The sequence below is a fragment of the Serinus canaria genome, chromosome 5 (genome assembly GCF_022539315.1).
Source record: "Serinus canaria isolate serCan28SL12 chromosome 5, serCan2020, whole genome shotgun sequence".
Taxonomy (NCBI): Eukaryota; Metazoa; Chordata; class Aves; order Passeriformes; family Fringillidae; genus Serinus; species Serinus canaria.
In genome coordinates, this window is record NC_066319.1 from 37,131,427 (window position 1) to 37,157,344 (window position 25,918).

At 41.7% G+C, this 25,918-nt stretch overlaps 1 long non-coding RNA gene across 3 annotated transcripts; it reads left to right on the top strand.

The window, feature by feature from the left end:
* The first annotated feature begins 3,404 nt into the window (after nucleotides 1–3,404).
* Nucleotides 3,405–25,903, top strand: LOC127059733 (uncharacterized). 3 transcript variants are annotated; one of them, XR_007777838.1, is made up of 5 exons: nucleotides 3,405–4,712; nucleotides 5,547–5,656; nucleotides 6,407–6,492; nucleotides 23,361–23,493; nucleotides 24,583–25,903. It is a non-coding gene; the product is annotated as an uncharacterized LOC127059733 (long non-coding RNA). The 3 variants fall into 3 exon arrangements; XR_007777836.1 differs by lacking the exon at nucleotides 3,405–4,712 and having other exon boundaries at nucleotides 5,221–5,656; XR_007777837.1 differs by lacking the exon at nucleotides 3,405–4,712 and having other exon boundaries at nucleotides 5,221–5,656; nucleotides 23,361–23,490.
* Nucleotides 25,904–25,918: the final 15 nt, after the last annotated feature.

Below are 25,918 nucleotides of genomic sequence, written 5' to 3' on the forward strand. Positions count from 1 at the left end.
ATGTTTTAGGTGGAAACCACTGCCCACAATGCTGGCACCTCACAACCAAAGGAAAGTGAGATACTGACAGAATTTCTACATTCTTGAAAGTCAGGCACTCATAGATATGTCTGTTTTACATAAACCACGCATGTAGAGCAGAACTAAAGGAGACAAACTTTAAAGGTGGTAAATCCAGTGCGTATGTTAGTCTTGCTCTCTTTGGAAGACTTAGGACAGCTGGAAAGTTATTTGGATTGTTACCATACAGTTGCTAAGCATTCATAGCAAGGAGGAAAATGTAAATATTGATATAATGAAATTGCTAGTTTCAGAAACTTATGAATTAAGAAGCAACAATTATTTCAGTTGTAATTTCCAGTCATCCAAGAAGTTCTTAAACAAAAAGCAAAGGCAAGGGCAATCCTTAAACTACCCTCACACATAGAATTTATAGACCACAGTGTGGACACAGATATAAAGTTGCAAAGATACTTATATCCACATAGTTTATTGTTCTATAGGAACACATTGTAGTGATTCAATGTCTCATCATATATCTCTAAATGTATGCATGTTTAAGGTTGAATTGGCATAAATATCTCAGCCTAAAATACATTTTAAAAGTTTTCATCCTTGTTATAATTACAGGATGTTGTAAAGCATTGGATGTAAACCCAGATTTACAGAGACAGGAACACTTAAACCACTGTGTTGCCTCCAGAAATCAGAAAGTTAGTTATAACTGCAAGCTTCCTTTAGTGCAAAGAGAAAGAGTCATCTACAGCTCTGCCTAGTCCTTATTGGATGCAATGGATATGGCCCCTCCTTAAAAATAACTTTCAGTTACACTCTGTACCACTGACTCATTTGAAGTAAAGTGAAGTAAGTGCAGCTGATAATGAAAAAAAAGCAGAAAATGTGCTTTTACACATTTTACACAAGAAATATCTTTTTTTGCCTTATGCCGGTAAGTATCCCCACTCAATCAGTACCAAGAAGAGAGGTTTAAAAGGTCAGATCAAGTTCAAAAATGCTCATGCCTTCCCATTACTGCCCAGAATTGCCTTAATTTTTATTTTCTAATGTTTGCGAGTGGATGTGTTGCGCCTCTGTGACAAAAGTGAAGCTCGGTGAGAGAATTTCCTGCTTCAGAGATAGGTTTTCAACCATGCAAGGCATATGCATGACCTCAATTCTCCGTTTCTTGCCTGTTGGGCAACTGAGAGGTTAGCAGCAAAAGGAGTTACAACCCTCAGCATTATCTAATACTTGTGCATATTGCATGCGCACATGCTTGGATAAAAATGTTTAGCAGCTGACACAAGTTGAAATAAAACACTTCCTCCCCCCCGCCCCCAATAATAATTCTTTCACACCGTCTAAACGAATATCCTTGGCAGGAGGAAAGTTTGTCAAAAAATCAGGAGGAGGAAAGGGAAAGGTATGCCAGGAACACAGCTCCTGTCTGTGTCCATGGTGGGATTAGCAATGAGTTCCACAACAGGCTGTGAGTACAACCCATCTCTGAGTCCATCACATATGGATTTTTCTTAACGTTCACATAAAACCTGGTTACAGAAAGTGGTGACTTTCCAAACAGCTTTGCAGAACCAAATAGAAGCAGCGCTCTTCATCTGGCGAAGCTCAATCTGACTGTGTGAATGAGGAAATGCTGCCAGAGGAGCTTTATTTGCTGCCAATAATTTGTTTCTGTTAGGCTGACATTGCCACCCTGGTGGGCACCACTTTGCAGGCTGGCCTGTTAGTGGGATTTGGATGAACTTTGGCACTAATGGTGGGATCTGGAAAAAAACCACTTCCAGAACTACACAATTTGATTCTGAACCAGGAGCAGTTTGGGGGTCTCTAGTGGGCCGTGACATCCATATGGGGGGGCCGTAGTGGGCCATGGCAGCCATATGGGGGAAGACCCTCTCAGCAGCCCAGCAGGGCTGGCCTCGTCACAGGTGGACCGTCCGCCCGCTCACCTCTGGGTAAGGAGGATAGTTAAAGCTTAACCAGAGCAGGCTGCGGAGTAGGGACAGCCCTCGCAGCACACCTCATCCCTCTTGCAGGGGTGTGCAGGGCTGGAGGCCACCACTGCCCAGGCCTGCTGCCTGAGGAGGTAGGCTGGGCGCTGCGGCTGCCGCGGGAAATCCATCCCCTCAGCCTCCTCCACACGTCCGTCCGTCTGTCCAGCATGTCCCCACACGGCACGTCGGGAGCCCGGGCAGCGCTGGGGCTGCTGTTGGCCCCTGCACGGCAGGCGTGCACCACCAGCACACCATGGAGCACGTCACCACCTGCTCCAGGGAGGCCCACGGCCCTCCCCACCTTTATGGCCTTTGCCAAAATTGGGTAGGAAGTGTCTCTTGGCTCCAAGCCAGGTAAAAGCTTTGAAGCCTGTGGGTTATGGGTGCTGGGTTTGGCCACCCCTTTAGCTGACAGAGTAAGAAACAGCGCTGGGTTCAGCGCTGCAGGCTGACTGCTCCTCCCGCACCAGCCGGATCGCGTCCAGCGCGAGCATCGCTGCGTGGCATATATAAAACCTCACGGAAATTAAGAGGTCCTTCTGCTGAGAGTCATAAAATGTAATCAGTTCCAGTGGGGGTCAAACAACAAAATGCTCCTGGGAATAATTTGGACTTTGTTTCTTCAGTTAACCAGAATGAATCTACTAGTGATTCATATTTCAATGGTGTATAGACCTTGTGCATGTGACCATCCTTTGTTCTAAAATTAAGTCTGTCCCTTCTCTCTCTTTATTTTGTAAACTATCAGTTCATAAGGATTTAGGGAAACATAAAAGCTCCTGTAAATTGTTATGGTTTCACAGTGTTAGGGAATGCAGAACAGAACTTTCTTGATTTTTTTTAACACATTCTACTCCTAAATCCTACTCCTCTTAGACGTATCATAAGCTTTGCATGCAGACCAGACCATGAACTAGTTTAACTAGAGTTATTTTGGCATCAGTTTAAGTGGCTGTGCTGAGAACTGTCAGGTGGACACATTGAGAAACAAGGTGTAAACACTACATTAGCACATTAACACAGAGTTTTAAAGGTATTTAGTTAAGTAGGAGTAAAAAGGGGTCTAGATGAGCCAGCGAAATCTTTGTGCATAAGCTACTTTTTCCTTTTGTCTGGATTTGGTTTGTGTAGGAACTTTGCTTAATTCTGTGTCAGATGACTACTGTGAGTATATGCCTGTGCCACCAAAGGAAGATTTGCCTTGAAGTATCTGAAATATGTCCTAGTATGTTTACCTCCTTTTTATCTTCACTGCAGTAGCAGTGAAGATAAAAATCCATCTCTGTCAGCTGACTTACACGCTGTTTCCCTTACACTTAGGTGTAATGTATTAATTCCTTTGACAATCAATAACTATATATTTCAAGAGATAATTATTTGCTCCAGATGAGTATGTTTTAAAGCCTTTGCAAAACATCTGCAAGGGGAAAAGCTTTGAACTTTGTCTACAAGGGGGAAAATGTTAGAACTTCTAAAGAAATTGAAGAGTCCACAGTAAGATGAAAAAGTATTCAGAAGGATGAAATATTACCCACATAAGTTCAATCATACTAAATTTTCCCTTGTGATCTACAATTTTTCTGAAGGAACATGGGTAGAATCTTTAAAGATTCAGTGGTGCTCAGTATGTCAAAACACTGGAGCAGCTGTAAGATCAGAACACAAAGGCCAACAAGCAAAGATGCAGCACCCGGGAATGTAATTAAGGTAAAATAAAAGGTGGTTATATGGGTTCCATGGTAGTTGCTATTTAAATAATCCTAACTGAACTGCACCACTGTACAAAAAAATAAATAAATAAAAAAAAATTAATCAAGTCTTGCAGGTTTGTGCTTATGCAACTTGAAAACAAAATCTATCAGTTGAGCCAGGTCCTTGGCACTACTCCAATAGCTCAAAACAGGTCTAGAGCCAGCTTAACTGCCCCAGCCATAAGTATTTTCACTTCTCCAGAAACAGCTCTGCCAGGCATAGGCCTGCTGAGACAGGGTACTCTTCCCTGCTTCTGAACTCTGACTCCCAGAACATAGAAACAAAAGGCATGGGAAGCAAGGACCTGCTCTGCAGTGTAGCTCTGCCACTAGAATGCTCCCCCTGGGCTAAGAACAGCTGATTAATTCTTTAAATAACAAAACAAACTCCAAGATAATTAAACAAAATGTTTGTCATATCTTTCTTCTCCTATGCTCCATTTTGCTTTGTTTTGTTTTATTGTTTTTGTTTGTGTTTTTTAATTCTTCATCTTTGGAGATAGGATAGAATAAGCATTAAGAAACTATTTTATGTCGGCTGATAGGGTTTGGGCATGTTTGCTTTTCCTTGGTCTTTAGTGAATCATCCAGGGTATCATTTTAGAATTCCTGTTGCTTGTTTTATACAAACATGCTCTCAAGCTTCCGTCTGATGAGAAAGTAATGACAATTTGTAGAGTAATGAAAAGGTGTCAACATTTTACAATGTTGAAAATTGTTAATAATCAATATCAAAAAGTTTTAATCTGTTGACAGCCATCTACTTGATTTATACGTCTGGCTGCCCTACTGTCTCTTCTTTCAGGCTAACTGGAGTCTGCTCAGAGCTATGTGTCTTTGTACAGTGGTTACTCTGGAAACATGGAGGAAGCCGCTCTCCAAAGCAAGGGCTTGAGCTGAAGGCCTGAGCAAGAAGTAGTCCAGGCAGTACATGTGATTTTCCCAGGTTGGTGTGAATGAATTAAGAGCAAAGACACTGCCTCTAGGATCAAAAAACCCCACCAGCCCCAAAACAAAACAGAACAAAACCTCCAAGCAGTTGCCTAGAGCAAGGGGATGGAAATTTTGGTTTTGTGTTCTTGTTGCCTAGAGTTATGTAAAACCTTTGCCCTTTTATAACTAGCAACAAATCCTGGGGCTGACTGCGTATTACACTGTGTGAGAAGGAAGAAGAAAGAAAAGAGAGAAAGAGTCATTTGGGGCAGTGAATGGACCTGAGGACCAAACACAGAGTTTGAGAAGAAGAAATTTCTTACCGTCTGTTTATTTGAAAAACTTGAAATGAAGGGGTAGAGTTCCTACTGCCCTGTTATCCTCCTGATAGACAAATTAATTCAAACATTCTAATGTAACTTTTATGCCAGGAAGAAAATGTTATTTTTCCTTTTATGACAATCAGATGTTCAGTGGGAGGAACACTCAATGTGCATCTAAGAGATAGGTGATGCCAGTTATGAGAAAAAGAGGACTTCACACCCTCAAACTAAACCTGTTTGGTTGCCAGTACAGTAAGCAGCCTGAACAGTGCAGGGATAGGATTATTATAATTTAAAGTGTAGTAGGTAACACATAAAACCCCTTATCTGGAGACACCATAAACTCGTATGGCTCGCTTAGCAAAATGAAACGATGGCTAATGTTCTCCAGACTCAGGCTTGTCTCTTTCCACGTTTGACTGAGAAGGGAGCCGATCAAAGACACCTGAGAAAGATGCTGATTTCGGCCTGGTTAAAGTTGCTTCACTGGTGCAAATGATCATATTCTGTTCTCTTTTCTGCAGGTGCATGAAACCCTAGGTCAAAGAAAGATCTTCCCCTGTATCCTATTTTGGAAGGTTAGGTAGCAACAGGGATGAACACATGGCAACCAAAAAATTAAAAGGCAACACAGGTACCTGTTTGAAATTACTCTTTTCATAGTTTCAACATTCACCTTCTAATTTGATCCATCTCCTTATCACTTGATGTGCACCTTGTTTCAGAAAAAGATAAGAAAAATATTATACACCAGATGATTCAGAGGACTCTCTATTTTGACACTTTGCAAAGAAAGTGGTGTATAGATGTTATCAGTACAAGGTGAACTTCACCTTGCTGTTCATCACTCAATTTCAAAAATAATAGATTTATAATATTTCTGTTAATGTCACCATTTTCAGCTTGGTTTTGGTTTTGTTTTCTTTTATCTCTGAACTTGTTACAGTTGCCTAGAACGTATAGTTCCAGAATAGTTTGGATCATGAGAAAAAAATCAATTGTAAATGTTACTTTAGCTGCATCCTTATCAATCAGAAACACAGTTTGGCATTGAACTGTCATATCCAGCTTCACAGCAGTAGTGTACATCAAAAGTTAGCTTGCTCTGATGTTATAAAAAGTTTTTGTGGGAGACAGAATTCACAATTCCTTGGGATATTTATAGTATTTAAGAATGCTTTTAAGTCACTTGTAATGGCAGATGCCATTGGGTACTCTGTCATAAATGGTTTCCTTATTCATAACAAGTAATGCATATTGTAGTACATTTCAAACCAGGCCCACATTAAACTTGGTAGAAAAAATAAAGACCATGTCTGTATTTCGGTATGAATTCCATTTGGATCTTGTTAATGCCATGTTGTGTTTTTTGTTTTGAATACAGCTCTGAAGAGGAGTTTTTAGCCATCAATTTGATTGTATGGACTTCATGATGGGTTTCATTGGACTACATCTAAAGCTCCAACCCAGGTACCAATGGCACGGGCTAGATGCTGTTACCATCAGGTAGATAATGGGTTTGTTACAGCAGAACTAACCTTTGAATGGCTTGGGCAGCAGGCCTGCAGAGTAAGAGTCCTGCTCTTCCCAGTGCTGGCTCCCTTCTCCCTTCCACAGGTACCTCTTCCTATCTCTATGCACAGCCTCTCCCCAGCAGTGCACTCTCTTCCCCCAGGGTATGTGGCTGTGGATTGCTGCCCCTGCAAACATTGAGAGGGCTTCAGTGCATCCTGGCTTGGATTAGAAAAGCAAGAGGGACTTGAAGGACCACTGGGACCTCAGAAGGGCTGGGATACCCATTCTGGAATCTAAATGAGCTCCAGTCACTGGTCCAGAAGGATCCCAGTCATGGAGTTAACAGTTGTCAATGTGCTGGAAAGACAAAGTTAGAAATTACTAACCTGTAAGTGATAGGATCAATTTACAACACCACAACTCTTCCTAGAACAGGAGCAGGCCACATTCTAACAGAAATTGCCAAGTTTGGTAAGATTGGACATTTCATTCCAGCTTCTCCAGATTAGAAAGCCTGGCTCCCTTGGAAATGACAGTGGCTTCTCACACAGTATGAGTGAGGCTCCTAGCACTACTATAAGGGTTTTCATCTTCTTCACACAACACATTTTTTGTCCTGTATGTACCACTCCCACTTGCTGTCCCCGGCCTTACCTTTGCTTCCAGACCTGATCCCTTCCAACTTCTGCTCCTCACCATCCAGTCATAATCTTTCCTTTAAATACGTATGCTCAGTGGCCAGCTTTTCTTCTAGAATATCTGTGGCCATTCATTATGCTAAGCTACACTGTAATTAGCAAGTAATGAAAAAAAAAGTTGAAAATCTTCCAAGAAAATAAATTTGGAACTTCAGGGGCATGTAGATCGAACTATTTACGGTCGTTGTTAAAAACAGGTTAAAAAATGGGTCAGTCTTCTTTCATTTCTACTCTTTCCTCAGCCATTTAACATCACATGAGAGGATTTTGATTTTGTAAGTTACACAGATCCCTTAATCAGCAGTTCTCCCCCATGTCATAAAAATCAGAGTCTGGACTGGGAGCTTCTCACATGTTGAGGCCTCTAGTCCAAACTCCATCTTAAGCACTGCTGGTATGATCCACACTGGAAAGATGTAGCTCTGCTGATTTCTGAGGGCTTTTTCCTAGGTTTGTTTGTTTGTTTGTTGGTTGGTTGGTTGTTTTTTTTTTTAATTTTAATACATTTATGTAGAACTAAGCAGATATGACTCTGTGTGGTTGCCTCAACATGCCACTTGAGTCAGTCTGGCTTCATCAAAGCACTGAATTGACACCCATCTTCGTTTACAGTTCTACTTGTTGCTGCTGAGTCGTCCCTACCACAATCATTCCACAGGCTCGTAACTCAACAGCCTGTCCTTTCTCCTGTCAACACAGCTTTTCTCTCAAAAATGCTGTTATCCAAACAAATACCTTCAAAGAGGATGAGACTGCTATTACATGTATAGCTTTTTTTAAAAGTAAGTCATTTGCTGAGGTGATGAGAATTTGGGGGAGTCTGTGTTATAAATACACGGATGTTTACAGTACATGTATGGCTTGCTTGTAGAAAAAGTCAGCACTCAGGAGACTGCAGCATCTAGCTAGAAATACAAACAGGTGATGTTTAGTCCTGTCCTGGTGAATTGTGTACCAGACACAGAGACTGGAGGTTCTATTTTTGAGCAGGTGTTTGAATTCTACACCATTTTAAATGCTGTAGATGAAGCAGAGGCTGGAAAAGGCAGATTCTGGTGGCAAAGGGAACCTTTATATTGTTGCTAGCCTACAGTTTTCACTTATTGCCTTTGATTATTCTTGAACTGTATATTAGGTATGGCTTATTCAGGTGTTTCTCAAGGGTGATGAGTGTTTTGCTTCAGCAGAGTGTAAAGGTTACCAAAAGAGTGACTCCTAGAAGGTAACAATTAAGTACAGAAATGTAGATTTCATTTACAGCAAACTACTTTGAGATGTATCATCACTCAGAGAACAGACTTGGGTTGGTAGAAGGTAGTTATTAATGGCTTTCTGATGTTAGGCATGGTATAGATCTGAATGTGATTAAGTTAGCAGGAATTCTGCCACTCTTTGGTGACAATGACCTTGAGTCCTGAACTGAAAAATAAGAACATCTTAGCAAGAGAGTACTCTGAATAATTGAAGTAAAATATTAAAAAAATTCAGGATAAATGGGAAGAGCAGACCTCAGGATGAGTAGTTAAAAAGAACTACAGTTGTCAAGATCTGATTATTATGCAAAAACTGAGAAGCCTAATGCTACAGTTACCATTTTTAGTCTTCTGGCCACCTTATTTCTAGGTGATGGCATGATTAACATAACTATGGAGGCAGCTCAAATTTCTTTTAAACTGCTTTACTCTTAGCAATACTATCAGCTCTAGCAGAATCTCTAAACCTAGTTTTCAGCCTATTAGTACAGGAATAATTTGTTTCTCAACTGTTACTTTGAAACATATTGATTTTTCAGCCTACACATGCTTTTACTTGTTTGTGATCTTATCTTACTCAAATTTCAGAACCACACAATTGACTGCTAAGATAAAGAATGCAAAATTATTCACCCAGTTTGGCTTCAGACAAACAAATGGAACTGAACACAAACAAAGAGAGTGGTATCCAAGCGTTATTTGCCTGAGTTCTTAATATTTCAATACTTTGTGGAAAAAGCAAGTTGGGTAACAAGCTGTTTTGACTTCACTTCCAGTACACTTTCTGGTTTCTCTAGTCTCCAAAGCCAAGAATCCAGTCTAAAGATGCCACAAAGCTTCAGCATGCTTAAGGCAAGACAGTGCTGTGTTCTTTTTCAATCTTTGTTGAAAAGTTTTGCCATAGTGTATAAAATAAAAGCAGTCTAAGATGTTACCTAAATCTCCTAGACTTATTTCATGTGATTTATGCTTGGAGGAAAGAACCTTGAGTTGGAAGTGGTTACATTTGCATTTTCTGCTGAAGCAAGTTCTGAGCTTGAAGCATGTCATTGGAAGCACCCTGCTTTGACAAATTTTCAGCAATCAGAGCTGAAGTCTGATTGAAGTCTCCCCAAAATGGGGCACCAGGTCTCTGGTCTTCAACCTGCTGGCAAATGGCCTGTGCACAGAGCATCCAGATCATCGATCTCAGTATCAGCTGACAGAGCTTCCTCAAAGAACAACTGTGACTTTTCTAGGAAAAGCTCAGCCCTTGCAAGTGCCCATACTGGCATGAGACTGTTGCTCCACTGTTATGTAGGAAAGGGGACCAGCTTTGTAGAGAGCAGCCTCTTGCCTGCTCTGGGTTACTTTCAAGCTGAACCAGCAGCTTGAAAGCCAAGCTTCTACAGCCCCAGAAACATCCTGAGAGTCTGCAAGCCTAAACTGTGGCCCTGTGAAGGACTGCACTTTCTAGCTAAGTAAAATATTTTTGATTCATCGTCTTCATTTTGTAGCAACTTCTTTGTCTCCATCAGTACCAGGGAGGACAGGACCTGACTTTTTGAACAACTTTTGTTTGTCCCCAGCAGGCCTTGATACTCCTTGCCCATGTTATGCAAGGCTGGCCTACCCTGCATGTGACAGAATTGTCTGGCAAGAGCTACCACCACCTTTCTTTACATCAGGGCCACTCTTTCAATGCCAACTGAATGGAAAATGTTTGTCAATTTCTGTTTTAACTTCCTCTGCAGAGATTTGGAGAGTGCCTGCCTATAATTACTTGCTTGTAGAGCACTTGGGAAACTCCTGTCTTCTACAGAGATCATGTTTTTAAGTCATATTTTACAGAGGGGTAATAAAAGACCTGAAATTAATTTTTCTGCATCAGCATCTCAGTCATTCATTCATTTGACCAGGTGGAAAAGCCTTAACACAAATAAAGGCGGCAGTCTAAAGTGATGCTTTCAGAGAAAGCAGGATCCCAAAGCTAAAGGCCTCACAGTGTAATGGACATAAGCAATCTTTTCCAAATCCAAACAAGTAGTGTAGTGATATCCACCAAGTATGATATGCAAATTTTCAAGTCTTACTATAAAAACTTTTCCAGTCAATTCTGAATGTGTTTCGGACTGGTCTACGAATCAAAAACTATGTATTAAAACAGAGACTAGAATGTGTGACAGCATTCCAATTCAGTCTTTGCAACTGAATTCCAGACATCATAGAATGATTTTCAAGATGTTATTCAAAGCAATGGAATATGTATTTAAAAGCAAGCTTAATCTTGACTTCATTTTGAATGAAAACATTTGGAAATTCATGCTAATGCATTTTTTTATTACACTTTAATTTTTTACAGTATTCAAAAAAGCAATTGGAAATTAAAGGCTGCAATCCTGCAAATATCACCATTAACTTTAATAAAACTACCAGCATGCTGTTAGAGGCTGCTAAGTACCAAAAATTAATAAATGTACATTTTCTTAAAAGTCTTTGCTGAAGCAGTAGAAAACTGTGTCACCATTAACAATGAAATCATTCCAATTTCTCAAGATGTTGTTGAAATTATCATTAATTTCTGAATATAGACATCAATCAAAACAATCAGCCAAAAAAATGAAGCTTTGGGAAAGACCAGACCTTTATTTGACAATATACTGCACGGAAATGCTTAGAACTCCCTGAAATGGATGTAAAAGATTTGCTGTGAACAGCTTGCCTTGCTTTTGAGAAGTCCAAGAGACAAAGAGTATTCCCAAAAAAATCACCATGTGTTTCACAGCCCCTAGAGAACACCGAAAAAAGACTTTAGAATGTTTGTCCAGAGAAAGCACATAGTTTCTATCAGACTCAGTAAATCTTGTAATGTCTCATTATTATTTTAAAGATTATTTAAGAAACTTTATCTATAATAGCAGTTTACAGTACTGTCATTCCTGAGTAAGGATTACTAATTTCTTGGTGCTGTTAATATCCGTTTGTTAATTGGAGAATGGTGATCAGAGAGAATGTCAGAAATAATTTTTTTTTTTTTAATCTTGTGCTTTGCTTATCTGTCTTTCCTCTTTTGGGTGAAAGAGTAGTGGTAGCATTTCATTCTTTGTCCTCATTACTCTGTGACATTATTATTCTGTGTGTGATTATCTTTCAGTCCAGTTTGTACCTCACTCATGACACAAGGGCGGTAGGAGCATTCTGCCAGAAGGCAAAAGAAAAAAAAGCTATAGAAGGGATATCTAAGTGAAAATGTTTGCAAGTCAAAGGGAGGGCACATTTAACTTCACAAAAGAAAATGCTGGTTTCTGTTGTAATGTTGGTTACACAATCACATAAGGTTTTATTTTTAAATGCAAGTAAAAAAATTATAGTGCATCAGCTCTTTGACTGGTGTAAATCAAGATGGTTTTATTGACTTTGATGGAGCTATGTCGATTTATACCAGATGAGGATTTGGCCTACTGTATGGAGATATTTTTATTTCTCTTCTCACTCTATCAGTTAAAGAAAGGGTAATAATCAGCAAGCTGGAAGCAATTATGCGTGTGTGAGGAGGGGGTAGTTTCATAATAGCTAACTTGATATTATTTCCTGTAAAATGCATCAGGAGACTAAAGCCTGGAGCCTGCTGACCAGTTTGTTTTGTAAAGAAATATTTGTTCAAATCTGTTTATAATAATTTGTCAAATTATGGGCAGATTCAGCTGAAGCACTTGCCTTCCACTGACACCAGAGGCAGCAGCTCTGGAGCTGATCAGGGCACCAAGTGGCATCCATGAGGGAAGACCCAGGCAAGATTTGGCTTTCACTTGCATCTGCATAAATCTGGAATAATTCTACCCAAACCAGTGGAAATATTTTCTATTTACAAGTGTGCCTAAAAGCAAAATTTGGCACCGTCTTCAACTGAGCATTTATAAGCTGTTTCTGGCAACAAATAAGGATGGGGGAGGGGAAGATTATTCATTGCAGATGCTTTGTAAGATTACCAGAGGCTTTCTGGTGACAATAAAGTCTACTAACATAGCCACTTTTGGAAAACGCTTTTGAAAATGTGATTTGAGGGAGTTTTCTGTTATCCTTTAATTCTTACATCATTTCACGGTGGTAACAAATACTAACCAAGACCTCAAGTGAAATTACTTGAATTGTTCTCTTTACCATGGTGAGGCAGATGAGTCCCAGCCTGCAATACCAAATGGACTAAAGCAATTCATGGCAAGCTAAGATTTCTAAGAAACCATCTTGGATGAATGCATTTCATAAGGTGCAGTTTAATTATTGTTAAGCAGCCACACATTGACAAGGGAGCCAAAGACAAAATAATCACAACTGAAATAAACTGAAAGACTTATGAATTTATTTTTAAGTTACAATGCAGATTATTCTAAAGTACCAACATTAGCACTATAAACACTAAAGTATACCAACCAGCTTTTGCAATATAGCTCATTCATCTGATCTCTTTGCTCTCAGGAATACTTTATTTTTTTGTAATGTTTTAACATAAGAATATTAATAAAGTGACTGCCTGTTCTGGTAGGGTGAACACAGTTATACTAGGCTAACGGTGCTTTTAGCACTATAGCTCACACCCATAGAACCACCTCTTTCTGAACTGATCTACAAGTAAATGGATCCCAAAACCAGCATGCAAGTGACCCCTTAAGCAACAGCAGACAACTCATAAAAGAGTGGAAAGTATGCAGTTCAGAAATTATTATGCATAAATGCAGCTCTTGCCTCAGCTAGGGAGAGCCCCAAGGAGCCCTTCATCCCTGCACCAGCCCTCTCCAGCCCTCCCTGCTGTGTCTCCCTGGGAAAGGGCAGGTAGCCTATTCATCAGGCCCTGGACTTTGACTTGAAGTATGTATATGTCTGCCATTTCCTGCATCCTTTTGAAGCAAGGAAGAAGCAGAAAATTTCCAGGGAAAGCTTGCTTATTTTGGGCTTCTTTTTCTAACAGCTTAAATGCAACTGCCTTAAAACAAAACAAGTCATTGTTTCAGCTAGGGCAGGTGATGGCATTGTGACATTGAATTTAAATCTACCTTCCTGTAGTGAATATGGAACTTTAAAGTGCTGCCTGGTTTATTCTGAGTGATGCTGCAATGCATCTTTCACTAGTTTTCTTACTCAGCTTTTCAGCTATGCATGGAAATTCATGGGGTGTTTTTTCCCAGTAAGTTTCAAATGTATATGCTGTTTTACACTGAAAAAGACAACTGCAAGGTCATTATCATCTTTTCCAGTGACAACACAGAATAGAAAAATAAATTAAATAATGTAACCAGCAGCTACATTGATTGAACCGAATTTCTGTGATTACATCTGTGTGCATAAGGGCACGTGTTATATGTATAAATGAATTATTCTATTTTTATAAATGCATGCACTCAATTGTTTTTACTATTTAATATATTGCACAAAATATAACTGGTTACAGATAGTATTCCTAAAATCAATACCACAAAATCAATTCACACTAAGAATAATTTAAAAGGATGAGAAAACTTTGATTATTTTTCTGCTTAGGTTTCAGATCTTCATAGGAAAAAAAAAAGATTAAAAGATCTCTTTCAAACCTGGTGTATGCTGTAAAGATGAAGTTCCAGCTAATTTTGAAGTGGACAGAGGTTACAACTGAAGTCAGGAATAGAGAGAAGATTAAATTCTAAACCACGACCCTGTTTTCATAGCAACGTATTAAGGAAACCAAATAGAATGACACACCTAAACCAAAGCATTTCTAAGTAAGGCATCTGTCAGAGTTTTCCATGAGGTGTAGGCAGTTTGTGATGTACTGTGATGGTCAGATTTCTGCATTTTAGTATTGCTCAGCTTTCATGGTAAGAGTGGACTAAAGCCTGAAGATGAATTCCAGAGATAAACTGCACAGAAGCCCGAAAAAAGGTTAATATCACAGTAGTAACAGGTTTATAGGTGTCAGCTAACTTGAGAAAATACTAGAAGGGGTGATCATTAAATCAAGAGAAGCTTGAATGTATGGATGAATTTGAGTTTGGTGTGAAACTACATAGAGGGTCAGGTACTACACCAATATCTAATCCTGTACATACTACTGGAGTTGGTGCTTAGGGCAGCACAAGTTCAGGCTGTAAGCACAAGTTCTCATAGGGAATATCTGTGGCATGCACTGCATCCCTGTTTTGTGCTGATCAGGGACCAAGACAATCCTGTCACCAGGCAGAACTGAAGGCTGCCGAGAGATCTCTAAAAGCCACCTCTTGGGGTCCTGCAGGAACCACTGCTCATCACTTGAGGCTTTGTTCACTTGCTCTTACCCAGTTGCAGAAGAGAAGTGACCCAAGCACCAGCTGAACCAGACCCAAGCACCTAGCCAGAAAGGACTTGGGTAAAAACTGACAAAAGTACCAGACTTCTCTTCCAAGTGCTCTAGCCTGATCTGAGAAGAAATATTAATCATATCTTGACGGTCTAAAATAGAGAAATAAAGTTAGCTATTCTGAGGTACATATTAAGAGTTCTGGAGGCCTCACAAAGATTTCTTTGGGGTTGTTTTTTCATTGGTTAGTTGGATTTGGTTGATTTTTTTTTTTTTTTTACTAGACATGTAATTAACTGGTTTACCAGTTAGAAATAAATCTTTGCAAGCAAGACATCCACCTCTTTACAGTCATCATGTGCCCTTAGGTATTATGAAGAATGGAACAAAGAGGGCTGGAAGGGATCTCATCTATTCAAACACAGGTTGAAATAGCAAAGATCAAATTGCTGGAATATTTCCATTCATGTTATCTGTTTCTAGTGTGCAGTCTGAATCTGACTCTACTACAAGGTTTTACAAAAAGAATTCGCGTGGGACTTAAAGAGTTCCTCAGGAAGAAATGCAAACAGAAGTGTAAGTAACAGAATGACTTCTAAAAAGCTGTTGCTCAGTTTGACCTGCAGTTGAGTATCAGTTTAGGAGAACTTTTAATTAAAATTTTTAATTCAATTAGTCTGGTTAGTCCTGAATTTTAAGAAGCAATTGTCAAGGCCCATAGAGCCTGAGACCAAGTACAGTCTAATTACCAGGCTGGAATTTTTAAATTACTACAAATAAAAGTATTGGGGGAAAACTGTAATGATTCAGAATTCAGAAACCACATCCTCCCTATTTTCTGGCCATCCCACTCAGCCTCTGAGAGGGAGTGTTCAGAGTGGAGTAGGTGAAGGCAGATAACTACATCCCCAATCTGCTGTCATCCTCAGACAGCAGAATGTCCAATGATGTGCCTTCTGCTTACCAAAGACGAGTGATCAAATCAAAGAGGGTTTAAGTAACCTCACTTGTCAACGGGTGCCTTCAATATAATTACTTGTAGTTGGCCTTTTGCCAACAGGCAAAATTTCAATCATCTTTTTAGCAAATTTCTGCCATGTCTCTACTTAGAAAACTCAAGATGAATCAGCTAAAATGTGTACAATTTAAGACATCCTAAACTCTACATACATCCTCTCATTCAAGTGCAAAGGGTCTGCAAAACTCTATGATACCTCAAGAAGGGGAGATCCCCTTCTTCGAGCATTTGTGAGGGAAATTCTCATTCACAGCTTGGTGTTTTTGCACAAGCCCACCATTGTTATTGGCTGAAGACAAACCCCTGGGCTGTGAACAGGAAGGGATGAGGTGTGTTACCCACCTTGCTCCAATCTGCAGGGAAGAGCAGCAAGCTGCTTATGCTAATGCACTGAACTGCTTGGCCAGATTTGGCAGAGGTGCCTATCCAAGTTTTTGGAGATTATGAGCAGATCCTACTGAGTAGCATCAAACTAGAGCCGCTTGATTTGAACTGGAAACCTCCATATTGGGACTGAATGTGTTTTAAAGGCCCTGACAGATGGGCTGTGCTGAACTGAGCAGCAGCAATCTGTAATGCTTTAGCTCCCCCATGTCTGCTGTGCCCTGTCCCAGTCTGTCCCAGCAGAGGGGAGACGAGCAGATGCTGAGAAGGGCAATTTCTCCACAGGGTCTGTGAGGGCTGAGGCAGCAAGCCCCTGCTTTGGCCAGTGCTAGGGCAAGGACCCCGGCAGGGAGGTGGGGGAGATGGCAGGCAGACAAAGTGTAACCATCACTGCTAAGCCTGACAAGGTTCCACCTGGATGTCTCACACTTAGCTGATTTGCCAAAACCTGCTGCAGCTGCCTCGTGTGGCACCTTCTTCACACGCATAATAATTTGACCACAGTCAAAGTTTTTGCTTAAAGCAAAGAATAAGAGAGTGCTGGTGCAGTGCAGGAAAGCAGAATGTGTTTTAAAGCCTTTTCACAGCTTTGATCTGAAACCTTTTGGTTTCCAGTTAAATCATTTTGCTCTGCCAGCAGCAATCCTCACAGGAACACAAACAAGGGCCCTGTCTCCTCCCTCTTGCAACACTCACACCCTCTGCGTCTGGGCTTACCTGCCAAATTTCGTGCATCTCTGTGTCTGGCACCTATGCAAATTAAGCAAGCTGATCTAATGTATACATTGTCATAAATATGGATTCTGAAAAAACCACTGGCAGGGGTGGTTAAAAGTATTAGGCTGAGCCCTGGCTTTGCAGAGAGAGCTCCTTCAAAGACCAGGGTCTTTGTGCAGTGGAGATGGGAAAGAGCCCTCTTGATAGCCAGTCTGGAAAGCCTTTCTCTGGAAAACAGGTAATAGGTGCATCCATCCAGTGGCTTTTATGGGTCTCTTCCAGCTCAGGATCTTCTCTGGCCAATGAGCATAGCAGTGGAAGACCAGAACTTTATAGAGAACTACTCCCCATGGAAGGAGAAGTGTTGACTGATACCTCATGCTACACACTTGTGAGGTGCTTCCAGTCCTCCACTGGCTCCTTGCTTCCTCTTCCCCCTAATCTACCTTTTCCTCTTGACTGGATGCCCAGTGTCCTAAAACTGTCCTGGGAACGGGGAACACACAGAGGAGAAAGGGATGGCTGCCCATCAGCTGTGCATCAGCCCAGCTCCCAGGGACAGATATGTAGACTCCTTGCCTGGAGCAATTTTCCCCTAATTCTTTCAGAACAAGCCCTCCTGCTCCTGATTTCTCCTACTTTTCCTCTTGCCTTACCCCTTCCCCACCTCACAGGAAGACTGGTTGGGAACCAATATCCAGGTGAACCAGTTTGAGCAGAAAGAGATCCCAGTCTATTGACCTCTGTACTCCAACTTCCCTCACCAAGGAGTGAGGTAATTGGATAGCTCATATACATTTCTGAAAACATTGTAGGAAGAGTAAAGGAAACATTTCTGGGAGAGGTGGGATGGTTCTGCAAAGCAGGGGAGAGAAAAGAGTCCATGTCATGCCAGAAGCAAAGTGGGAATTTATGGGGAGAAGTCTTCAGTTTGACATAGCAAACGCAATGGCTGCAGCAACAGACAGATGGCTGCTCAGGTCTGGGAGTGATGGAAAGAGCTCAGGTGTGGTGCAGTGCTAAACAGGGCTTAGCTCTAGGCTCAGGTCATTGCTGGGTCTGGAGGCTTTACCTCCTCTCTGGGGCATGTGTATGACTGCTTTTCCCACCAGACAGCCACCAGGCTGCTCTGGTGATGTTGAGAAGTTTGCACCTTGTTTCTCCTGGGCTGTGATCACAGCAGTAAGGTGAGTCCATCCCCATGAGCTGGAAATACTTGTTTTGGAGCCTAGATATCTCTGACAGTTAATGTAGGCTGTGAGCAGGAACGTCATCCACACATGCAGGATGTTTGTCTGCTCTCTTCCCCCTCTCTGCCAAGGTCCTTCATTACTATTAAGGCCTACATGGGGTGGGGACAGAATTAGTTTCTGACCAACTCTGTCTTCTCCACTCCCTCCATGCCCTTTGCAGCCACTTGCAGGAAGGATGAAGGAATAATCCCAAGTCTGGATACCGTATCACTGTAGCTACAAGACAGTCAAATAAAACAAATCTTTATTACTGAAAGGCCATTAGCTCTGGTTGAATGGTCTGCTTCGAAGTCTCAGTAAAATATGTCTTTCTAGCTACTAAATACTCATCCCTATTATCTGTGAGAGCTAAACCATATGCACAGTTATGATTAAATGTGGGTGCTGCAACTAACTTCTGTTAATTCAGAGCAGGACTATCAACTCACAGCAGTAAGTGGTAAGAATATCCATCTGTTATGGGTGGCATCAACTGTTTTGCATGCAAAATTTGGGTGAAACAATTGGCCAGGTAAGAAAACCCCACTGAACAAAACCAAACACAAAAACAAGACACAAAACCAGAAAGAGAAAATTATTGCAGTGTTGGATTTTATATCATACATGTACTGTAAAAGAGGGTAAGTTTGAAAGGGATTGGAAATTTCACAGAAACCTTCTTGTTATCTAAGTAAAACCAGACCTAATTATCAGGCTGAGCTCAGTCATGCTGTTCCTGTTAGCACAGCCCCCTCACAATGTGAACTAAAATCAAGCGATTTTAGGGTTCCTCTTACCTGCAGAAAAATCTGAGGATGGAAAGGAAGAAAATAGTAACCTTAAGAAGTACTTTCAGCCCTCTAGACATTAGCTAATAGTAGAGACCCCAGGACTGCCAACCAGCTCATGTCTGGCTATTCTGCAAAGTTAAGTATTATTTAATCAGAGCAAGCAAAGTAATACAGATAATGCAGAAATTCAAAGGTACCTTAAATCCATTTTTGTACTTTCTCTCTCAGCCCATATCTTTGGCTGTAGCTCAGGGTCTGAGCATTTGTGCATAAATTGCTTTAAAGATCCATCTTCAGAAATCTCAGTGCTCAGAGTTGCAGGTGGAGATCCAATACTCAGATGATGAGAACTGGAGGAAATTCACTGAAGTCTTGCGCACACAGAGTTACACCAGCAGGCAGCCAAACCAACCCCACCCCTCTTTAATTTTATCTAAAAATTCCCATGGACCATCTAATGGGTCATGGTGGCTCTCAAATTGTGTCAGCTTTGTACTGCAGACATACTTCAATTCACTCTGTTACCTGATGGGAAGGGATGAGAGACTTGCAGCAGCCCCATTTTCTGGTACCAGCCTTCTGGCACCCATTTCCATGCATGCCCGAGGCACTGGTTCCAGGGCAGCAGCGCAGCAAACCTCACTGCAGAGACACACCAGCATCTGAGTCGAGGCATGGACCAGAACACAGGCTGAAAACCTCAGGGCATGAGCTGAGGCTCCTCTCCAAAGCTGTCACTCATCAGGAAGCATTAAGCAAGAGCCAGGGGAGTCAGAGTTAGGAAATAACCCTGTAAAAGAAGCAGAACGTAGCAAAGCTGGCAGCAGCCACGGACAGTCCAAGAGGCTGGATAACACCAGTGCATAGGAAGAGCTGAAAAGGGAAGAGCTGGGACCAAGCAGCAGCAGCATGAAGTGGCCTGAAAGCTGGATGTGGGAGCAGAAGATACTGTAGTCAGAGTCTGCATGAAAAAAAAAAAAAAAAGCTATAGCTGAAAGGTAACTTCCCAGCTATATTCCCTAGCTGAACATGTGCAAGTAAAATGGCAGAGGTAGCACTAGAAGCTGGTATTAACACCATCACAGCTAAATGTCAGAAGTAGCCTAGAGAGGGAACGTCATTCTGCAAAATGCATAGCTGTGAAATCCATTGACAAAACTGATGTCTGCTTCTATTAGTACCACACAGCAGCTTGACCTAAATAGTCATTTCTGTTTGGCATTGAAAGACAAACAAGAATAAGGTACAAAATATGAGTCATTACAAATAAAGGCAGGCCAACAACATGTACTGTACTCCTCAATCAGCCCCTTACCAAAAGGGGGCCAGAAGCTGTACAAATTTTGGATTCTTCCATAGCAAATCTTACTGCCACTTCAGAATTTTTGGCTGACACCATGATGACACTGAAGTAGAGAGTCAGTCTATGACACAGAGATTTTAAATAGACAGTGGTGGTCCTTACTAATTTCAGTAAGTGCATTAAGAAACACAGACTCACAGTATTGCAACACCACATGTCGTGCTCACACATGCGGCAGTTTTGACCATAAAATCCTTGAATGCTTGGCAACCTCCCCATTGCCTGGCTCTGGTTTGGATTTTTTTGCTGATGACCTTTTGGGTTATTGCCCTGGCAAAAATGAAGAGCTGACAATGACCTACCAGTCACTGGTTCAGTCTTTCTAACATACACAAGTGGGAAAGAATCAGTGGAAATGCCCGAGATGCTCCTGTGTAGACCTCTCAGAGTGACACGCCTAGTGCATATATGTAGCATAGTGTTCAAGATTACTTGAGCTTACGAGCTCAAATAATTGTTTTCCCTAATTGCCACAGCTCCTAACTGAAATGTACTTACTATTCAAAATGCTTTCAAAATTACAAAGCTGATATACTTGTTTACTTACATTCTCAGCATGTACACCTTACACAGGGCTGAAAGAAAACACGTAGGCATCTGTGATCTCTAGTAGAGAATACTGTTCCTCAGCATCCAACCCTAGTTAGTCTCATTTTAGCTAGTTAGCTTCCGCAACATCATGCTTAGTCTCATTTTAATATGCTAAGCCTGATGTTTTGTTAACTTTCTGTTTAGCTATTAAAATTAGTAATTTTTTCTTTGTTAGTTTCTTTGTTCAAGCAGTCGGAAGCAGGCAGCTCCACCCAAATTCTTCATTACACCAATGCCCTTAAAATGTTTATCTGTGTGTCAGCTTGGTGCTTGTGTCTCAAATTGTTTTGCCAGGAAGCCATCAGTGATGTTCTGTTTCCCTCCCTTACCACCCCACCACCCTCCGCAGTAAATTGTGTACTACTTATCTTCTCAATGTCATTTTTAAAATAGAGGTTATTTATTTAAAGGGCTATGTATTTTCATGCTCCCAATTTTAAGTCCTTAAAAATACTGACCATGAAGAGTGCACTCAGCAATCCTACAGCAGACCATGTGTGTGCAATTACCTCATTTACACAATCACAATAACCACACAAAATTCAATGCCCCATCTAGAAGACAGGAAATATTATTTCCTTTCTCTACCTTTGTGTACATAGCTGACTCTTGAGGATAAGTAGAGTCTCACTGTGTTGGTGGATGTATACACAAACATACACAATACATATGCTCACACAATACTGCAGATAATTGGGGCCTGATTTCTGTTGGGGCTGCTAGCAACTCCGGTAAATTATTGTACTGCAAATTTTGGCATGAAATCTCCTCCCAACTTTGCCCATCCTTGCTATTTCCAGCTCAGGCTGACAGTTTTGGCTGGCTGCCTTCCCTGATTGGGTAAACCCCAAGAAGCACAGCTGAGCAAAGATGCAGAACCTTCCCTCTCCCCCACCTGCCCCACAGGTGTTTGGTGGGGCTTGAGCCAGGTGATGGAAAGTAAGCCATCACAGCCCCTTTCACAGAGACAGGGGCAGATCAGGAGAACCTGGACCTATGATGAAGAATGAAAACTGTTTTCTTCTCCTGTCCCACAAAGTGGAAGGACAGGAATATCCAGAGAAGCATGAAGGCAAAAAACCCCAAGACAGGGTCTCCAGGTAAAGTAGTACCGTAACTGTGGGAGGAGCTGGGACATAACACAGGTCAGCAGCAGAAAAAAGAGGGGGAGCAAATGCTTAGTACAAAAGACTTACAACTAATAGTGAACTTCTGGGTTTGGGATTTTAATATCTCTTCCTTAGATGGGGAATGACTCCAGCATGTGTTTGCAGAGAGAACTCCTACATTACAAGCTACAAGGGATACTGGAGTGTAAAATAAATGAAGCCACAGGGGCTAGCTTCTCAGCCGGATAGCTGGTTCCCCGCAGGGTAAGCGCCCCAGGCAAGCGGCCCAAGGCCGAACACCTCAGCCCTCTGGAGACTGGGGTGCCCTAGTCCAGACTGCCGCACAGCCGAGACCCCTAGCAAGCTCAGTGATTTCAGCTCTTAGTGAAAGTCAGCTCTTTTGTGATTTCAGCTCTTAGCTTGCTGTAGGGGCTGCGGCTGGCCGTGGCTCCTGGAAGGCAGACGAAAGGAGAGAGGAGAAGGAGGCCAAGAGCGTTCCACGATGGTTTATTCAAGGGTCTCGCGAAGGGTCTTGAAGCTGCTCTTCTGAGGGAAATGGGCCCGGACGGCCTCTTTTATAGGGTTAGGGAGGATTGAAAACTGACCAATTGTAAGGGTTAGGGAAACTAGCCTATGGGGTCACAGAGAGATAAGGAGGACCAGAGTGAGGACTCCTGGTACAATTCCTATGACTCAGCAAATACCCATCTCTAAACATCCCTCCACGGAGCCGTAGCAGGCCCTGCGTCTGCTACACTGGAGGTGATCAGTTCTAACTAAGCCTTCTGGCATCCTGCTACTGTGTTCCTGTTGGAAAAGACTCACCCCTAGGGTGACACAAACATGTCAATTTTTTAAGATATACAAGCTGAATTTAAAAAACATGTGCACTTAAGCATGATGTTCCATCTCTCTTCCTTCCCCAAAACACTGTGCCACATTAATCTGCTCTCAAATAACAAATGAGTGGAAGTATAGACATTTTCAGGAGCATTTAACATGCATTTGTTGGAAAAGCAGCAGTGCCTTCGTCTCCCACTTATTTCTACAAATACAACTCCTTCTACTGCAGAGGGCTTGTGACAGCTCAAGGGCACATGAGAGGCCATTTGTTAAAATGCTGGCAGAGTACTGGCATTGTGCATGTCAACTCCTGCTTTACCAAGGGTGGGCAGGGGGCAGCCAGAGCCTGAGTCTGTTGTGAGGCCTCAGAGATGAGATGGAGCAGGGTCCGTTCTTTTCACTGGAGTCCCCACCGGGAATTCCTGGAGAGTACAAAGCAATCCCTTAAAAATGCTTCTGTCATTACTCCAGCCTGCAGCGAACCCAAGAAGCTGCTCAGCTGAAGTTACCAATCACATTTTCTATTATTGTCTTCCAGAAACAGTGAAAATGTGCGGGCTGCAGCCACACTCAGGCACAGCTCCTGCTGCACCATGGGCTGGTCCTGGCACTGACAGCTGAGAAGAGACAAGAGACAGGAGAAACCTAGGGAAGAGAGGAGGATACAGGTGGTGAGGAATGAAGGAGCTGGATTTGGTTTTTTTTAAGCTTGCTCCACTGTCAAGTTTTCCTAAGCATGGGCCATTAGCTCCTTCCAGTATTGCTTACTGTGAAAAAAGGCACATGGAGAATGACACTCCTTTGAGAGCCAGGCTGTTCTCACTAGGCATTTGGTGATTTTTTGAAAACAGTCTGAAGTAAAGATATTTGCAACATTTCCTGCATGCAAAGTGAATCTCTCATTCTTATAGCTTGACATTTTTTTGTGCTACTACAGTGGATCCAGAGTATTTTTTTGTTTCTTCTTTTACTACTCAGAATACTTCTTTTACTACTACTTCTAGTTCTTGAGGGATTCAAATTTCAGATGGCTCTTTCTGCAGAAACCAGAGTACTGCATGGGAAGTTATGCTATGAGGAACAGCAGAGCTGCTTTCCATGTGTGATAGGAACTCCTGGCTATTATAAGTGCTGCACATATTCATCTCCCTCATTAATTTTTTCTAATTCAGGCCTACTAAAGTGAAATTTTGTGATTTAAATTGTTCATGACCACAGTGTACTGCTGCTGCAGCAGGGGTTGGGACCTCTGTCAGGCCATACAGAGCTGTGTTTCACAGGCAGTGGCAGCACACACCAGCTGTGCAGCCCCAGAGCTCTGCAGGGCAGCGAGGGCTGGCAGCTTGTGGCAGCCACCGTGACATCTCCAGCAGCTGTCACAGGGCTGCCCTGCAAGCAGGCCCAAAAATCTGGGTGCCAGATACTCCCCTCTCCCTTCCTCCCAACACCAGGGGCCAGCTAACTGCAAGGGCAGTGTAAAAACACAGCTCTAGGAAACAATTATTTATGCATTTTCAACACTGTATTGTGGTTAATCTGTGCTTCCTTTTCAATGCTGTCAGGTGAAGGAAAGAGCCAGAAAGTATTTCAGAGAGGTACTGGTATTATCTTTGCCTTCCAGGTTTTTTAAATTAGGTCACTTTACAAAGAAGAGTTGCACTGTTTAACATTTTTTATATGACAATCTCAAAGCAATTCATATTCAATTAATTCACAACCTTGCTCTGATTTTGGATTTGTTGTTCTCATTTTCACTGTAGACACCAAGGAAAAGTTCAATCACTGGCCAAACACCAGGCAATTTAGCAGCAGCAGAACTAAGAACAAGGACTCAACATGCTGAATATACTCTGGCAGCTTCCTCAAGGTGAACAAGCAAAACCTTAGTTGAAGCAAGACACACACCCTTGGGAGGATTTCAGCTGACATCTGAGGTCTTCTGAGCCTGCACAGGGAGGACTGATTTGCTCCTTTTCACACAAGGTTTTACAAACTACATCACAATTTACCTTTGCTGCCCTTGTGTGTGGGAATGTGTAACAGGACTGAAAGGGGCCAGCTGGAAAAGAGACAGTTGCTACCTTCTTGATACACTAGTTGTTTCTAGCTCTTCAGTAGGTGAGTTAGGCAGCTCATAACATCCCAAAGAATGGCCCTGTGATGTCTGGCCCTATGAAGTTAAGAAGAGGCTTCTAAAAGGACAGAGAAGATATATCTCTTAATATGAGTTTGATAAAACCCAACTGAATTACCACCACCTCTTCTCAGTGAACGTGTCAGTGTTTGAACTGAGGACCCATCAAGGGCAGGAGAGGAAATCACACACTTCAGCAGCTTGAACTCACCTCTTGAGTTTCTCCTGATGTCTAAAAAAGACAGAGGGAGCTTCCCTTTTGCACCCTCTGTTGCATATGAGCTCCAGATGCGTACATGCTATTTTCAGTCAGAGGATACAGATGTCATTAAATATGCTGGTGATCTGCTTCAGTCTATTGAAATTTTTTTAATCTGAGATCAACACCCAAAAAAAGTATTTGAAGACTCAGCATGAAGAGGGGAAACAACTGCAATGAAAGTTGTAGTTCCCATATTACCAAAACAAGGTGTAGGGCACAGATCATACCCAGTACCAGTCCTGACAACTGTTCAGGAGATCTTTCAGGACCTCTGGAAAAAGTAAAAAACATTCCAACATGGTGTTTTCTACTCACATGGTAGTAGGGTTATGAAGTAGCTTTTCATGACCCATTCAGTTTTCCTTTTATAGCAGCCTATTTATATACTCCAATTCAGTCACAGCTTCCACTGTACTGATTACTAGAGTGCTCATTTCCTCATTTTGAACTGCGCATGCATTTCTTCATTTTTATTCACTCCTTATTAGATCTGTTAGCCTTGCATTACCCCTCCATGGTGTTGCTTAGCCTCTCCTAGGCTTCTTTTCTAGGGGCACTTGTCTCACTGACAACCAAGTAACCAATAAAATAAATGTTTTAAGAAATGCTTTCCATTTTTTACATTTTTAAACACACGAAGAATAGATTCAATACAGTATTTGAGCAGTGGTTCAGCATCACTCAAGTTAAAACATCCTCT